This window comes from Ambystoma mexicanum, chromosome 7p (genome assembly GCF_040938575.1).
Source record: "Ambystoma mexicanum isolate Mex_15411 chromosome 7p, UKY_AmexF1_1, whole genome shotgun sequence".
NCBI lineage: Eukaryota > Metazoa > Chordata > Amphibia > Caudata > Ambystomatidae > Ambystoma > Ambystoma mexicanum.
This window is the reverse complement of record NC_090939.1, coordinates 575579962-575598899: the sequence shown is the minus strand read 5'-3', so window position 1 is coordinate 575598899 and position 18938 is coordinate 575579962. Positions and strand designations below refer to the sequence as shown.

General features: G+C 53.3%; 1 protein-coding gene across 1 annotated transcript in view; it reads right to left on the bottom strand.

Moving 5' to 3' along the window:
• Nucleotides 1-18938, bottom strand: part of VWA3B (von Willebrand factor A domain containing 3B) — a 2300294-nt gene that overhangs the window by 1830046 nt on the left and 451310 nt on the right. The window lies entirely within an intron of this gene.

The following is an 18938-nucleotide window of genomic DNA, read 5'->3' as shown; positions in this document are numbered from 1 at the left end:
CACAGTAGGGATTTACTTACAGACACCTCCTTCACAACCTTTCAAGATTTAGTAGATAGAACAGGCCTCCACCAGAGCCTATACGTGTTGTATTGCACCATAAAAAATGCGATTATACGCAGATGGTCAATGTACAATGAGATATTGGAAGCACACTCTATAATCGATACCCTGTACGACATTGCCGGATGAGCACAAACTATTTCTAGGTTAGATGGATTTCTCCTAACCAGTGGTCCCTCCACAGACGTTACCATAAAGGTCAAATGGGAGTAAGACCTAGGAGCTCCGCTCCAGGACAAGCCCTGGACAGAGCTATTGTGATACCATAAGAAAGTATCCCGGAATGCCAGATTGCAATTGATCCAATTGTTTGTAACGCAGAGAGCATATTTGACTCTTCTATGAATATCCAGATTCCCTGGTGCGGCTCGACAATACTGCCCTAGATGCGCATCCTCGGAAGCCGGCATGCTACATATGTTTTGATCTTGCCCTAAAATACAGAATTACTGGGAGGGGTTGGCAACTAGATTGAATAGAGGAGGCCTTAACATGTACCCACTGTCACCTTCAGCCTGTATGGTCGGACGCTTTACGCGTCCCAACCATATACGTTACATTTCCAAGATGAAAGACTTAGCGTTTATACTAGCTAAACGCAGCATACCGATGACATGGATGTCCCCAAAAGACCCCAATATAGAAGATTGGTGGCGTGACCTCCAAAAATGGGCACTGGCCGAAACAGCCATTTGGCGGTGCGCAGCACACTTAAGCCTCTCGGACACTAACAAGGATATAATAGCATGGAATACACTGACACAGACATTGTTTGCATCAGCGACAGCAAAAACAGAGACAGAGCACGCACCCCCATCGACAGTACAAATAGCTCAACCCTAGAAAACCACTTAGTACATAGACTAAACTCTAAAACCACAGGCAACACAGGGCCGGGGGGCAGTTCGAGGGGAGGTAGGGTAAGTTGGGGGGATTAGTATGAGTAGACTTAACTTTATAATGCCAACAATGCAATTGTTTATTAATATGCATACGAATGTGCATTACGCTGTTACTATATATGCACAAATCTAAAACCAATCAAACCAACACTAAACATACACCCAAAATACAGGATCCTGCTAAACTTACTACAAATGTGTACAATTGACAAGCAAGTAAAATAATCCATAAACTCACATGCCGGCCTATCACTCACACTAGATGCCAAGATAAACACTCAACCTACTGCTCAACCAGAAAACAAGCATGCATACAACAAGCATGCGTGTTTACTTAATCATGTGATCAACAAGTCATAAATGGTGTTCACTTGCACACAAAAACACGAATCTAATAAATTAGATATAGTCATAAAAGTACTTGTAGTCTTAAACTACATAAACCTACAAATCCTCAAGATGCTAAACTCTAACTTGCTAACTTTGAGCATTCATACAACTTAATAAGACAAAACACAGACACAACATTTACTTATGATGTGCCCACACTGCACTAAGCAGCAACCTATTGTGATGAGTTTGATGGTGTCATCACCCCTTTCCAGGTGGTGACCTCTCCCCCCCATGTTACCAAGGGACAGCAGTAGCTACCTGATCCTGACCTTAGGGGCGGCTATATGAGGAAGGATCACATGGGGGCAGGTGAGCCTTGGGCGGGGGGGTGTTGTGGCATCATCAGATGCAACACGGTATCCCCCTTTCTTGTTTGAGGATACTCCTGCCATTTCCCATGCCCCAATGGCATACTTTCATTCCTCCCCTCACCAACCTAAGAAAGACACCGAAGACATCTTCCCAAATTCTGCACACAATACATCAAGGACTGACTTGCCCTTCAAGATTACTAACAATAATCTACCAAATTCCACATACAAGTTATCAGAAACAGACTTTTAGTTCCTCAAGGGTGTAAATACTGTAACGAGGAAGATGAGCTGAGTAATGAAGATCGGTGGAGGCCAAGAGCACAAGCTGCGCTCAAGTTGTTACAGAAACCTACCTGTAGCCAGGAAATTTAAACCGGCACATCAGCTGATTAAAGGACGCTGGCTGGAGAACGCTACCTCTCTCGGTGCTGACCAAAAAAAATGAGGCATAAAAGAATATACAGAAAAGGCTGTCAAGTTTGTGAGTGTATGCAATACACCTATGAGAGAAACCCTGGCAGTATAGTATACTACAGGGATTCAAAACAGGAAAGTACAAATACAAGACAATATCAAGTATGCAAGTGTGTGCAATGCTCACATGAGAAAGACCTGGCAGGGAGTATACCAGGCAGATTAAAGGTGCAAGAATATACACCTAAGTGAGAAAGCCCTGGCAGGAGAGTGTACCTGTCACAACTAGCCGATAGTCATTATGGAGCAGATAGAAGCATGGACATCGTTTGTTCCATCACAGTGTTCGAAGACTGTGAGCAACGGTCTAGTGTTTCCCTCCAAGATGACGGGCGTGTTCATCTGTATGAATGGAGGCCGGAGCAACTTGTGTTGCAACCCGTTTTCTTCCCTGTTGGTTTTTCGGGTAAGATGCTGTGAGTTTTCCCTCTGTCTAGCTCTGCTCTCTTCTCTTGTTTAACTCCCTCGCCGCCGCCTGCCTTATTCTGCCCTGGTGCCGACTGTTAGGGAGAATTCTCTGTTTAGGCTGAATTTCCTAACCTAGTGAGTCCCCTAGCAGCTTTGCTGGATTTTTGGGGTTTATTTTTTTCTCCTGCCAAGAGTGAGACTCTTTTACCCTCACTCTTGGACATGATTTGAGTGTGTTTTTATTCTAGATGTGTTTAATGGGCTATGGGGTCTTTTACTCCATAGGGCTTCATGTGTTTTTGTGATGTGTGTTACACAGCACCCTCAGTGCAGTAACACAGGGGTGTCATAGCGACCCCCCAGTATAGACTCCATACCCTGGGACTGACTACTGTCTCCCACGGCATGTAAAGTCACCATTGACTTTACTAGTCTCAAATTCTGAACAGAACCAGTACAAACCATCATATTGTGGACGTACTGGCCGGGGCAATTCGATTGCCCCGGGGTCTGTTAGTCGAGGGGACACGTCTCCGTCCCCCCTGATCGAGTTTTGGCTGGTGGCAGTGGATACTACTTTTTATATTCGACCGCTAATATATCCCTATGGGATTTCCCATTGTTCGAGGCTACCAACTTTAATTATTTAATTCCTATAGCCTCGAACATACCGCTGGTTTATTTATTTAATATTAATTCTCCGGTTGGTATTTTTTGCCAGAACTCGGTTCTAAAATGGCGTTTGTGTTCGCTTCTGTGACTCCAACCCAAGTTGAGCCCTTTGTTCCACTATTTTGGCGGGCTTCTCCACAGAAGCCCTCCAAAGTGGTGCCACTCTGTCTGGGGTACTTAGGAGGGGTGGAGGGGGATTTAGGCACCCTGGACTGAGTTGCCTAGGCAACTCAAGTCGCACTCCGTCCTGATTGGCCCAAGTGGTGAGCCGGCCGGCTCACCACTTAGCATGTTTGAGTGACAGCTAGGCTGAGTGAATGGGGGTTTTCTGCATAAAAGCAGGGCTTTGGGGACTGGAACTTCAGAAGTCGCCACAGGACCTAAGAATCCGACGAGGGAGAAGCTGAGCCGACCTGCTACGACGACACCACCAGTGGAGACCTGCTGAACCGTTTCACCACTTTTCCCAACGACAGAGGAGATCTCCAGCCCGGAGAGTCTTCTTCCTTCGACTGGTGGGGATAACCAGTCTGCTTCCTTTTTCGCTTCCTGGAGCATCTCGTGGCCGCCTTGCCTGTGCCAAGTACCCCAGCAACCGGGATACCACGTTTTACACTACTGCGAATCAAAGGGTAGTACATTTAACCTGAAAACTCTGCGGCTGGTTTCTCCCCTGCAGTGCAACGACCTTCATCTTTCCTCCACGTCGAGATCTTCTCTTCCTCTGGACGATGCTGCAACTTGCACCCGCTGCCAGGAACAACTGCCCCCGCTGGAGGATCCTTTCCACATAAGGTACCGTGTTCCGCCTGGCTTCCCTTGCAACCGACTGTACGGGGTAGATTTAGCCCCCGGCTTTCGACCCTGGGTTAGCCTGGGACACCCTGGCTAAACTTTTCTGAGCCTAACTAAAACATTTCTGAACTCCCTGCAAGACTTTTTAAGCTTGTTGTCATTGTGTGATCTTGGGTGCATTTGTGCCCTGCTCTCTCCAAGAGTGGGCCCGGCCTATGGACTTTGGCTCACAAGTAACTTTTGACTTTCCTGCCTTGCTTAAGAGTTCCTAAGTATTAGTGTGGTGCATTTTTCTACATTCTGTCTTTTTCCCTCCCTTGTTCGTTAACTTATTGGAGTGCCATCTATAGTTAAGCGCTCACCTCTGTCTGGAAATAAGTGGTGTTAACTAAGACTTGTCTGTTAAGGAATAAGGAGTGTATATATAATAATAGTAACTGTGTTTAGAGTGAATGACAATAATAGTGCTGGAGTGTTTCAATAAGTGTGTTTTTCAATAAATAATTATATACCTTGATACCAAAGCTCTGGTCAGTGTTTCCTTGTGCTATTGTATCTGAGTGCCTATTGTGTATACTTTGCATTCTGCCTAACTCTTCTTGAGGGAAGTCTGACTGCTCAGCCACAGCTACCAGGTAAATCTGGGTGGTACAGACTGCTACCAAGTGGGTTTACTGCCAACACCTGTAGTCCTAAATCTTTTGCAGTGGTCCCCAAGGGAACTGCACAGGTTTCTGCCTAACACCGACTGTGCCATTGCTGTTTGACTCTGCTATTGATGCTGCTTTACCTGCATTCGAGCCCGCCTGCACTCCTCTCGTAGCGCAGCCCTTCTTCGATCCACTGCAGTCTCCAAGGATCACCTTACAACCTTTCCATCCTAAAAGGGTTTTCTGCCTTTTTGGCTTTTTCCTCTACAGGGGCGGTTCCCCTCCTGGCTGCCGCTTTCTCCTTTATGGAAAAACTTGGAGGGGAGCGTGGAAGCAGGTAGGGATCGCCCTTATCTCTTCAAAGGCAAACTCAGGAGTAAGACTCAAGAAAGACAAAGCATGAGAAAATCCCCCCACTTGGAGTCAGACCCTGAGTCTTCTGGTGAGAGTTTGCAACGCCAAGTGGCTCTACAGAGATGGCTCGGATGCAAGAACTCATCAGTGCAATCCAGGGGTTGTCTGCCGAGGTACAGTCATTAAAAGCAGAGAATTACACTGTGAAGCATATGATTACAACCAGAGATGCCCTAGTGGCCGATGCTCCGGTCAGAGTTCTACCTTTGAGGAGGTTTGATGGATCCCCAGGTTGTTTAAAGGAGTTTTGGGACACGTTTGCCGTTTATATTTCCTTTAGAGACACCACTTTTTCAATGGATAAGGTCAAGATCGGCTTTATGGTATCCAGCATGGTAGGGAATGCCCTATCATGGGCCACTCCGTTGGTTATCACCACCAGCCCTTCAGTGGCGTCACATGCAGCCTTTGTTCATGCCTTAAAAGAAATGTTGAAAGACAAGAAGTCACCTTCAATGCCTACAAGTCCCTGCTTGACCAACAGCAGGGCCGTATGGATGTCTTGGCATACATGACAAGATTTAAGAAATTGGCACAAGAAGCTTCCTGCCCGGAGATGGCACAGTTCACCATATTTATAACTAGTTTATTCATTTTACCTTCATAGAAACATCTAGTTATACGCACAAATCAAAAAATAAGAATAAATCTGAACCATGAAACATCATAAAACCTTACAAAACACACAGGAAATCTCTCCGCCCCCCTCCCACCAAACCCCTTAATAGTTCAGCGTGTTCACCATATTTAGGAGAGGATTGACTGAGGACATCAAAGATGAGCTCGCCAGAGTTCCTCGCCCAGCATCGGAAGTGATATCCCTGATCCTCCAGATTGAATACCGTCATAACGAGAAATGTGAAGAACGAAGAAAGACTAGTGGCAGTACCTGGACATCTCGATTAAACCCAGTAACCCCCTATAATGAAGTTCCCCCTGTAGAAGAATCTATGCAAATAGGAGCTGCCTGTGGGCCTCTTACACCGGCGGAAAGACGACATTGTCGAAATCAAGGCTTATGTTTATACTGTGGCATGAAAGGACATTTACTACGTGACTGTCCCAAAGTCCCCCAAGAAGGCAGAGAAACTTCAGACCCCAGCCTTAGATGGGACTGGAGACTGGGGTATACCTTACTTCGAATCAAAAGACCACAGATGACAGGTTGATGGTTTTGCAAGTCTCTTTACAGTGGCCAAACAACCCATCCACAGTAGTCTTTGCTTTATTAGCCTGCAGAGCTGCAGGTGTCTTTATGGACACAGAATGGGCCGAACAACATGACTTACCGCTAATAGAGAAGTCGGTGAATCAAACCGTGGAAGGCGTGGACGACCAATCTCTGTGTTCAGGACCTATTACTCAACAGACAACATCTTTAGGCTTGTTCACCAACACACACGTTTAATCCAGGCAGCACATTTCCCCTTGAATCTGGAGATCCACTGGTTACGGAAACACAATCCCACCATAAACTGGACAAACAACACACAGGCCGATTCATGGAATAATTAGCGCGGCGCAAGTGGGCAAAAACGTGCGAATCGCAGTGGAATAGCGAAAATCGCAGTGCAAGTGCGAAAATCGCACGAAAAGCAGCGCACGTCGGTTCATGGAAGGCCGTGCGCGAGAAAACCAGCGGATGTGCGATAAAAAAGTGCGCGGCGCACGTTGGCGCACAGGCCATCTAACAGCGTGCGCCAGGTCACAGCGAAAATGGCACAGGCCACAGCGAAATTCGCACATAGCGCGGCGCACGCAACAAAAGTAGGCGGAACACGGGCGTAACACTCGGAATGGGGAACAACTTGCCAAAACGTGGGCGTCACGGGGGAAGTACAGGGCACAAGTGCGCGGAACGCCCACACGCTCGCCTACAACACGTATTCATGGAATAGAATAGGGGAAAAAAGCGCACGCTCAAACCAGCGCACAGGCACAAACACGACCGCCACAAGAAAGCAGGCGGTAGCGTCTCTGCGGCTGTAAGAAATGTGCGCCAAAAGGTGCGCCAACAAATAGCACCTATATACTGCCATGATGAATGTCCCATACTGTGGCCCTCCAGGAAAAATGACGTGCAAAGGGGTACCCACAAACACGGACACCCGCTGACAAAAAATACGTGTGCGTGTATACCGGGGTGCGCGGGAAGTCTCACACGCGATTTCAGCAGGGTACGTGCATCACAGGGGTTCGCGGGAAGTCATTCACGCGATCGGGCCTGGGGGAGCGGGCTACGTGTATTTCAGGGGTTCGCGTGAAGTTTCTCACGCGATCGGGCCTGGGGGAGCGGGCTACGTGTATTCCAGGGGTGCGTGAGAAGTTCCACACGCGAATAGCCTGGGCGCGTGTATTTCAGGGGTGCGCGGGAAGTTCCACACGCGAATAGCCTGGGCGCCTGTATTTGAGGGGTGCGTGGGAAGTTCCACACGCAAATAGCCTGGGCGCGTGTATTTCAGGGGTGCGCGGGAAGTTCCACACGCGAATAGCCTGGGCGCCTGTATTTGAGGGGTGCGCGGGAAGTTCCACACGCAAATAGCCTGGGCGCGTGTATTTGAGGGGTGCGCGGGAAGTTCCACACGCGAATAGCCTGGGCGCGTGTATTTCAGGGGTGCGCGTGAAGTCATTCATGCGATCGGGCCTGGGGGAGCGGGCTACGTGTATTTCAGGGGTTCGCGTGAAGTTTCTCACGCGATCGGGCCTGGGGGAGCGTGCTACGTGTATTTCAGGGGTTCGCGTGAAGTTTCTCACGCGATCGGGCCTGGGGGAGCGTGCTACGTGTATTACAGGGGTTCGCGTGAAGTTTCACACGCGATCGGGCCTGGGGGAGCGGGCTACGTGTATTACAGGGGTTTGTGTGAAGTTCCTCACGCGATCGGGCCTGGGGGAGCGGGCTACGTGTATTCCAGGGGTGCACGGGAAGTTCCACACGCGAATAGCCTGGGCGCGTGTATTTCAGGGGTGCGCGGGAAGTTTTACACGCGAATAGTCTGGGCGCGTGTATTTCAGGGGTGCGCGGGAAGTTCCACACACGAATAGCCTGGGCGCGTGTATTTCAGGGGTGCGCGGGAAGTTCCACACGCGAATAGCCTGTGCGCGTGTATTTCAGGGGTGCGCGGGAAGTTTTACACGCGAATAGCCTCGGCGCGTGTATTTCAGGGGTGCGCGGGAAGTTCCACACGCGAATAGCCTGTGCGCGTGTATTTCAGGGGTGCGCGGGAAGTTTTACACGCGATTTCTGCACGGTACGTGTATTTCAGGGGTGCCGGGGAGTCCCACATGTGATTTGACAGTGTGGGTCCTCCCAGGTGTACCCTGTACACCCTCCACGGCCCCTGCAGGCAGCCCACACCACAGGGGACTACCCTGCATCCCTGGTCATGTCCCGCAGGCAGCCCACCCAACATGGGCATGCCCCCCAGCAAAGGCACATGTCTCCTTGAACTAATGAACACCAACTCATGTCCCCTTGCACCCCCACCCCCCAGCACTGTGGGGCACCTGCCAGCAGGCCCCCACCCATGTCCAACTCATGTCCCCCACCACCCCCACCCCCCATCACTGTGGGGCACCTGCCAGCAGGCCCCCACCCATGTCCAACTCATGTCTCCCACCACCCCCACACCCCAGCAGTGCAGGGGCACCCTCCACCAGGCCCCCACTCATGTCTCCCACCACCCCCACACCCCAGCAGTGCAGGGGCAGCCTCCACCAGGCCCCCACTCATGTCACCCACCACCCCCACCCCCCAGCCACCAGGGTCACCCTCCACCAGGCCCCCACTCATGTCACCCACCACCCCCACCCCCCAGCCACCAGGGTCACCCTCCACCAGGCCCCCACTCATGTCTCCCACCACCCCCACACCCCAGCAGTGCAGGGGCACCCTCCACCAGGCCCCCACTCATGTCTCCCACCACCCCCACACCCCAGCAGTGCAGGGGCAGCCTCCACCAGGCCCCCACTCATGTCACCCACCACCCCCACCCCCCAGCCACCAGGGTCACCCTCCACCAGGACCCCACTCATGTCACCCACCACCCCCACCCCCCAGCCACCAGGGTCACCCTCCACCAGGCCCCCACCCATGTCTCCCACCACCCCCACCCCCCAGCCACCAGGGTCACCCTCCACCAGGCCCCCACTCATGTCACCCACCACCCCCACCCCCCAGCCACCAGGGTCACCCTCCACCAGGCCCCCACTCATGTCCCCCACCACCCCCACACCCCAGCAGTGCAGGGGCACCCTCCACCAGGCCCCCACTCATGTCTCCCACCACCCCCCACCCCCCAGCAGTGCAGAGGCACCCTCCACCAGGCCCCCACTCATGTCTCCCACCACCCCCACACCCCAGCAGTGCAGGGGCAGCCTCCACCAGGCCCCCACTCATGTCTCCCACCACCCCCACACCCCAGCAGTGCAGGGGCAGCCTCCACCAGGCCCCCACTCATGTCACCCACCACCCCCACCCCCCAGCCACCAGGGTCACCCTCCACCAGGCCCCCACTCATGTCTCCCACCACCCCCACACCCCAGCAGTGCAGGGGCACCCTCCACCAGGCCCCCACTCATGTCTCCCACCACCCCCCACACCCCAGCAGTGCAGGGGCACCCTCCACCAGGCCCCCACTCATGTCTCCCACCACCCCCACACCCCAGCCACCAGGGTCACCCTCCACCAGGCCCCCACTCATGTCACCCACCACCCCCACCCCCCAGCAGTGCAGGGGCATCCTCCACCAGGCACCCACACATGTCCCCCTGCCCCCAGGTCCTGACGATACTCAATCATGGCAGTAATGGCCAGCATACCCAGCACAAACACCCAGGCAAGGATTGCATCCACCCACATAGTGAATGCAATTACATGATACAACCCCAATGGCAAGTCTGTAAATGAACACATGTCCGTCACACACACATACACAATGGGTGCAAGTGAATGTCAAAACCCATATCATGACATGTATGAAACCAATGAGAAAATACCACAAGTGAAAGTTAAAAAAACATGTATTAAAGATGAAAAATAAGTAAAAAAATCAAACATACAACAATGGGGATAACAAAATAAATGGTCCATGTCCGAGAACAAATGTAAAAATAAAAAAAACAAAGTAATCCAAAAACAAATGTTGTCCAAAGCAAAATCATGTGGAAGTAAAATAATGAAAAACCATTTCCTCATGGTGAACACAATAATTAATAAAAAAAATGTTTCTTCAAAAAGCAAACTATATACATGAAAATCCCAGGGTCCATGAGCCCAACACCATAAATGAAACCTACTACTACCTAATGAAAATAATATATACAAAAAAGTGGCCATTGTCCGAGCGGTCCAAAAATACAAAAATTAATAAAGGAAACCTAACACTAACTAACTAAATGACTATATACAAAGGCAGTGGGCAAGTCCTGCGCTCACTCGATGATGTTGCTGGCCAGGGCATCATCGAACTCCATGTCGATGTCCTGGAGGCGGGACTCTGTCCTGGCCCCGAGGTCTCGCAGGGATAACCCCATGTCCAGCTCAAACTCCCTGCGAGCTTCCTCGAGGCACTCAGCCCGCCTCAACACCCGACGCATGGAGAACTCCGCCCTGACCATGGTGAGCCGCTCCTCTTCCGTCCACTGCCGCTCCGCACCTATCCGCTGGACCAACTGCTCCCACACGGAAGACACCACCATCCCAGGGTTGCCCTGCCCTCCGGCCGATGCCTGCCCCTCTGATCTTGAAGGCCCCGAGCCATGATGCCTCCCACGTCGAGCCTGCTGCTGCCTCCGACGCCACTGCCTCTGCCAGCACGACGGCATCCAGGCTGATGGAAACCACCGATGCCGTCGTGCACGTGCCCTGCCCGATGATGCTGTCACATCTTCCATCTGCTGGGGTCCAGTTGCTGTGTTGTCCACCCCTGCTGGACCTCCGACTCCCAACTGTGGCAGGGATGGGATCCCCACCGAGCTGGCTGCATTGGTCGGGGCAGGTCCACAGGGGGCCCTGGTGGCATCTGGGCCGGAAGACGGCAAGGAGAACGACTGGTGTATAGCCTGCACAGAGGAGGAGAGGGCCGCCAGATTGGACAACACATGCAGGAAACCCCCGAACATGGCCGATCCCAATTGGGCCACGTCGGCACGGTGCACTTCGTGATGACGTGCGTCCTCCTCCCGGGAAGCACGCACGGCATCACGAATCACAGCCGTGCGCATCGCTACCCCAATCAGGACCTTCTCCACACGGCCAGGGGTTCCCACGTCCGCAGGTGGAGGGGAGTCAGGTGACATGGACATCCCCTCTACCTGCGGACGGGCCTGGGACGGGGCATCCCTGCTGGTGCATGGTGGTGCACTCACAGGGTCAGGGACAGCGACATGCACAGGCCCCTCCACGATGACCTGTGCTGCCTCCTGCCCCTGGCACTGGACTGCACCACTTGCACCAGCAGGGATGCCCCCACCAGGCCCCATGTGTGCCCCAGTGGCAGCCTCCTCCTCCTCTGTGCAAACCACCAACCTGGATGGCTCCTCACCATCTCCCACCGTAGCAGGCCCCTGTGGGGGCTCACCCACCCCTTCCGCTGCAGCCGTGGGGGCATCCCCGCCGCCTTGCTCCACAGCGCCGTCTCCGCCCTCTTCTTCACTAGCCGCTGCGTAGAGGGAGACAAAGAACACAAGCATCAGGGCACTGTACAATGGTCCCCTAGACAGGAAGCAATAGCAGATGAGCACCACTGTCAAAGTACACTTCCATCATGTCCCTCCACAACACATGGGTCAGTCCAGGCAAAACACACACAGTAACAGGCATGGTGCATGCCATGGACATTTCCATGCATGTCCAATGGACTCTTGAAACATTCAATGATATGTAACTCACATGCATCATGGCTCATGCCTATCACATGCACACACTTCACCTCAGTCACATCCATCTGGCCCCAAACACACCAAACACAGCGGATACAAGGGTAATTTGGCTGCTTCACTGAATCTGTGCATTGTCACACACATGTGTCATGCATCCATGGCATGCACAAGTCACAGACACGCAGGTCAGGCACACAGACATGGCTACCATATACATCAGCACCCATCCCTCACCCCCACCCATGTCCAGGTACAGAGACTGGCATGCTCTCATGTTCAAAATCTGCATAGGGCTCCCCATGCGGCATTTGAACACATGCAACAACCATGTGGGTCACACATCACTGGTCGCACATGCATTACCATGATGTCCCTGCACACATACATGCATACATGGCCTATGGCACACATACAGGCAAGTATCATAGAACCAGCACACCGCAACATGCCCTGTCTCACACAGTAATGCTTGGACACTTACCGCTCAACTCCAGACGGGCCTCCCTCTCAAGGATCTGGGCGTGGAGCGCTGGGCGTACGCGTTCCAGGACCCTCATCTGGATGGAACTCATGCGGCCCCGGCCCCCCTCCACGAGGCGCCGGGCCTTCACAAGGGTCCTGGACCTCAAGTCCTCCCAGCGCTTCTTGATCTTCAGGACGTTGCGGGTTGCCACCCCCTCCGCGTTGATGGCAACCACACAGTCGGCCCAGATCCTCTCCCGTCCTTCCTTGCTGGCGCGGGACGATCCAAAGAGGGCATCATACTGCCCCAGGACATGCTCCACCAGGACACCAACTTCGTTGTCAGTGAAGCTGGTGCCCCTCTGCCCCTCTGGCCTGGGGTTGGCACTGGTGCCAGATGTGGAAGTGCCCGACATGGCAACCCCAGAGGCAGGTGTGGGTGGGCAACTGGGTCCTGGGGCTGGGCTGTGGAGCGATGTAATCCCAGTCGGGAGTCTTCAGTTCCAGCAGGGGTGGACACAGCAACTGGACCCCTGCAGATGGCTGATGTGCAGGCACCAAATGGCAGGGCACGGTGGCAGCAGGCAGGCAGGCAGGCAGGCAGCAGCAGATGGCACGTGGGAGGCTGCTCGGGGCACTGGGGGGCAGTAACTCGGCCTTCTGGGCAGGAGCGTGGTCTTCCGTGTGTTTTCGCGTGGCCAGCTTGATACGGAGTGATTTGGCACGTGAAAATCCTGCACGTCAGCGTGAAATCCGAGGAAAGGCCCTTAGCGCGTAAGCGCGTCAGCACGCATACGCGATTCTATTGGACCAGAGTCCCTCAGCGCGTAAGCGCGTCTGTGACGTGACCCGCACGGGTGTTCCCCACTCAGCACGTGATGACGGAGCACACGTGGAAATACTGCACGTCAGAGTGTCATCGCGTGTAATTGGACAAAAGTGCGCGTACACGCGATTGGCCTATGTACGTGTATTTCATGGGTGCGCGGGCACTTACACACGCAAGTACGTCAGCGAACCTGTATCCCGTGGTGCGTGTGAATTTCCACAAGCTATTGGACTGGGAACTGGATTCCAGGGGTGCGCGGGTCACACGCTCGCCTAGAACACGCGCAAAGCATAAATTTGCGCACTTTAACAATAACAAGCTCAGACGCCAGGATGAACATACCGTTCCTAGCAGCAGTGGCAGTGGGCTACCAAAGGAGGAGGAGGAGGATAGTCAGGGCCAGAATATTCACACCCAGAACCAGCCTTTTCGGGATGCCTGATGACCAGGTGTATGGGAGGTACAGGTTTCCACCACACATTATACTGGACCTGGTGAGTGAGTGGGAGGATGACCTCACATCACCCACCCTGTGCTCCCAAGCACTCAGCCCCCTGGAGAAGGTCCTCAATGTACTGCACTTCTTAGCCACTGGATCATTTCAGCGGACAAGTGCCATAGTGGGTGGGGTGTCACAGGCCACCCAGTCACGCTGCCTACACCAGGTCTTGAACATCATCACTGCACGCCCATCAGTCCGCAGGCACATATACCTGCCCAGAACACCTGCAGAAAGGCATGCTGCCGCCCTGGATTTTTACGCTGTGGCACGATTCCCCAAAGTGCTAGGTGCCATCGACTGCACCCATGTGGCTCTACATCCCCCCAGGGCATCTGAGCACATCTATAGGAACCGCAAGCACTGGCATTCCATCAACGTGCAGGTAGCATGTAATGCCAAGGGAATCATCACCTCAGTATATGCCAACTATCCCGGCTCCACCCACGACAGCTTCATTTACCGAATGTCCACCCTAAGCCTGGACCTAGAAGCTGGGCGGCATGGCGATACATGGCTGCTTGGTGAGTATGTATGCCACTGCACATGCATGCATGTTGGATACTGAGCAAGGTCACAACCCCACCAATGATACCAATCACCACCTCCACAGGGGACAGTGCCTACCCTCTCAGCCCCCACATGATGACGCCAATTCGGAACCCCACCACGCCACCCGAGGTAAGATATAAGACAGCCCACATTACAACCAGGGGCATAGTGGAGCGCACATTCGGAGTGCTAAAGTCACGCTTTCGCTCCCTTGACCGTTCTGGCGGGCAGCTGTTATACGCTCCCCCAGTAGTGTGCAGGATCATAGTGGCAGCATGTGTCCTGCACAACGTTGCAACATGCCGGGGCCTGGCCGTGGACATGGTGGTGGCCCCACATCCCCAACCACATGCACAGCCGCTGCGCATGGGAGGGAAAAGGGCACGGGGGGAGGCAGCCCGTACACAGCTAGTGGCTAATTACTTCACATAGAAATCACACCCCTGTGGAGTGCACACTGCCCTGGCACATTCCATCTGACAATCAATGATGACTCAACCTGACACTGATCCTGAATGTCTGGAGAATGAACCGTGAATACCATATCAGCCTGAGATTGTTCACCTGGAAGTGTCACAATGTGTGCATCCCTACCCACACAGACACCACCAATGCAGTTTTGTGAAGTTACACATTGAAGCAGCTAAAATGAATACCCACTTGCAAAATGCAACAAGAGGACAGTGCCATGTCAGCCAACCCAACCCCAGCACCGCCACACGACACACCGTGCCATGTCATGCTAATTGCAGGTAAACAAAGTAATCCCCACAACATGACACTAGTCTCACTATGTACAGTGTCCCTATTAGAAACCTGCAACACCTGAAATGCTCACAGCAATGCCGGACCAACAACATACTTGAGCACGTACTACCATTAACATGACATCACAAATGTTACATATTAGTAGTCTCACCACCTGGAAATGCCTGCACTCCCACCACTACCAACTGTGCAGTGTTGGCGCCATGTAGAGTTGTAGGTGCACTGCTGCCAACATGGACCCCATCTCCAGACTAGAGGTCCTTGTGTAGACATGAGGAAGGGACCTGCAAATTGGGAGGTAGACACAGAAGAAGAGTTACACATCAATGCAACATGCAGTGTACAACACAACAGCAATATGCACTAGGAATGTATACACAGTATTGACTACAGACTGCCCACACAGCTCATGGGAGTCCAACGTCACTGTGTAATTCACTGTCACTTGGGCACACCCTTTGCCAGCCCATGGAAACGGGAAGCAGGAGGGGTGTGTGTGACTCAAACCCAAGCATCTGAACCAAATACATTACAAGCCTGCATGTGCCCAGCCACAATGCAGCGTATGCCCACAGGAACCATGGAAGCCAACAAATCGTCCCAAAAAAATTGGGAATAAAAGAAATAAAAATAAAAATAAAAATAAGAAACAATCAAAAATGGCCATTGATGGGCCCGGGGGGGTTGGGGAGGCCACCCAGGAGGTCCGAGGACAGGATGCACACCAGAACCCACCTGCGTGGATCCTGGGAAGATAAAACACCTCTATGGGCTCATGGCCCACACGGCTACCCTATTGTGGGAGTATCACTGCTGTCGCTATTATCACCCTGTGCAGCTGCATCCGGAGGTGGTTGCACTATGGGAGGCAGCCCACGCAAGGCCCTAGTCTGCTCCTCCATGGCTGTAAGCATGCGGGTGTGGTAGGTCTGGTTCTGGAGGATGAGTGTGCGGAGGTCCCCATGCAACAACTCACGGGATGCCCGGACCTCCGCCCTCGTTGCCTGCATCTCAGCTGAGAGCGTACGGGTGAGACGCTCCAGCTGCTGTTCTGTCCTTTGGTGTGTTGAAGCCTCAAGCTCAACAAGAGTCGTCCTGAGGTGAAGGAGCTCCTGCCTCAGGGCTTCCCTGTGGCCCTGGGACTCAATGGAGATGGCCTCCTGCAGAGTCGCCAGTGCCGCCCGCCTGTCCCTGTTGGACCCCAACATGTCCTCCCTGTGTGACTGGCAGATGGAGTCGGTTGCCTGCTCTAGTCGCTCCATCAGCCTTTCTGGGGGGACAATGGAAGTGGCCACCCTATCCATGGCCTGAGCCATCATCTCGGATGATGCAGCCTGTTGGGTTGCCATACCGTAAATGGATTGCTCCCATGCGGTATTGCCGGGTGGCGTACGGCCACCACGTCGGCGGGCACCACACCTGTCTGGGGCAAGGCGAACTGCGCCTTGCTGTGCCGGCACTGCCTGAGGCTGCAGGACTGCATTCCCCCTCTGATCTGCTGGCCCAGGAACAGGATCAGATGTCGCGGAGTGTGACCCTGCATCCGTAACCACCGAAGGCGTAGCTGCCAACACTGACATCCCCATGGAGGGTTCTGACCCTGGTGCAGGTGGGTGAGACAGAACAGAATCCCTCCCTGGAACACTCACCTGCGACGGCACGTAGGTCTCATCCGAATCAACACCTGAGTACAGCTCGGGGGAGGTGCAGCCAGAGACACCCCTTGAGAGCACGACCTGCAGCACTTGTGGGTTCTCCCCCACCACCACACCACGTCCCTCACTGGTGGTTGGTCGGCCCTCGGACCCCTCCTGGGTCTGCACCATCTCCACAACCCCAGCAGTATCAGGTGCGTCTTCCCCTGCAAAGACATGAAAACAAAGAAATGGAAACAGGCATTAGCACCATGGCACACAATGAGGGCTGAGAAGCAAGAGAACCAGTACTTGATTGACACATGTCCCACATGACTAAAACCCTCCCATGCATGCACCCTCACTGCGTATGAAGTGCAGGCAAATGGCACACACTGATGACACCAAGATGGAAGATGAACACATTTTCTGCATGCTGCCTGGCAGTGGCATCACACATTGGCCTGTGATTGCCAGGTGAAACACACATGCCATCACACAGATGGCATGTACCATTGCTATTGAGTGAAGATGGAGAGGAGGGCAGCACCTATTCATTCAGTCCAGTTCCCGCATGTAATCGCTTTTCTAATTCTAACAGGTCAGATTTTTCACCTGGAGCTGCCAGTCTGAAATGGTCCAATTGCACAGGGACATGTGTGTACAAATGATATCCAGGTAACAAAGTCACTCCACTTTACCATAGCCATGTCAGACATGTGACTAGTGGACAGCGACATGCCTAGTGAAAGTGGTGGAATGCAAACAAACTGACTGAATGAACAGTGAAAAATAAGCAACTATGTTGTGGCAAGGTGACACTTCAAGGGCAACTGGCGTGCAGTTGGGCTAGATGTCTACTGTTGGCAGAAGGGATACTGCTATGGCCAAATGCAGCTGCGCAGGAAGTATTGCATGAAGCACATGGCTGACCCATACGACTCAGGCGCACACACTCTCACCTGGCACACAAACAGAAGCCCTCACACACACACCATGCACATGGATGACACACACATGCATGTGCACTCACCGGACAATGCCTCGTAATCAGCCAGATCTCCCACGCCTTGGATCTGTTCCTCCGTGACGTAGGTCCCAGCGACTGACTCATGTGGAGTGAGTTCCATGTCTACTACTGGAGACCCACCTCCAGTCACTAGAGTTGCGGCATGACTTGAGGCCAGCTTACTCTTTGCCCTGCGCTTTAGGTCATTCCAGCGCTTATAGCAATCATTGGCTGTGCGCCTCACGATTCCAAGGGCACTTACGATGTCCGCAACGGTCTGCCAGTGTGCCTGGCGTTGTGCAGGTGTGGTCTTGGATCCTGCAACAATGACCATCTCGTTGTCATGTCCGGACACATACTCGACAAGTGCATTCAGTTCGTCATCCGTGAAGCTGGGCTTCCTGGATGGGCCGGACTGTGTAGCCGTGTCTGGGGCATCAGCCAGTGCCGGACGAGCACTCTTCCTCTTCCGCTTGGAAGGTGGTGGTGATCCTGAGTGTCCTGCGCCGCTCTGGACACAAGGGGCAGGAGCCCTGGTGGACTCTGTATCAGGAGTGTGGGATTGCACACTCAGCATGGGAGTTGGTGCAGACATTGGCTCTAGTGTGATGGTGTCAGGGGGAATGTCAGCAGCATGGACTAGGACCGACACTGTCCTGGCTGGGTGTGTGAGGGCTGGGGTGGATGGAGCCGCAGCTGCCCCTGCAGCCTCTCCGCCCTGCCTCCTTGGTGCAGCAGATGACCTTGCTGGCCCAGATGCACGTGGCATGGTGACATCAACGTGCACCAGCGCACGTGTCATAGGCCTGCTGACCTGGAAGTCAGCCATGGAGTCAGCCAGATCTGGTGCCACAATGGGCTGGTCCAACAAGGGCTGAGCATGGATGGTGTCAGCCACATCAGCCTCAACGGGAGGTGGGGGGGATTATGGGTGCCTTTGACTGGTCCTCCACACATGGGGGGACAGGCTCACCCTGCAAGTAACGACCACGTCCCCTACCGGATCCACCACGGCCACCACTTGTGGCTCTTCCACCTTTGCCACCCTTACGGAATCCTCGCCTCCCAGCCATGGCACTGATGTAAATGTGCGTATGGGAGTGGCTGGAAACTATTGTCCTGGGCAATAGGGGGTCAAAGGGGTTGGGTACCAGATGGTAATTGTACCCTAGTGCTCTTGCAAGGCTGATTGTAACCCCTGGGGAAAGATGACGGGTCACG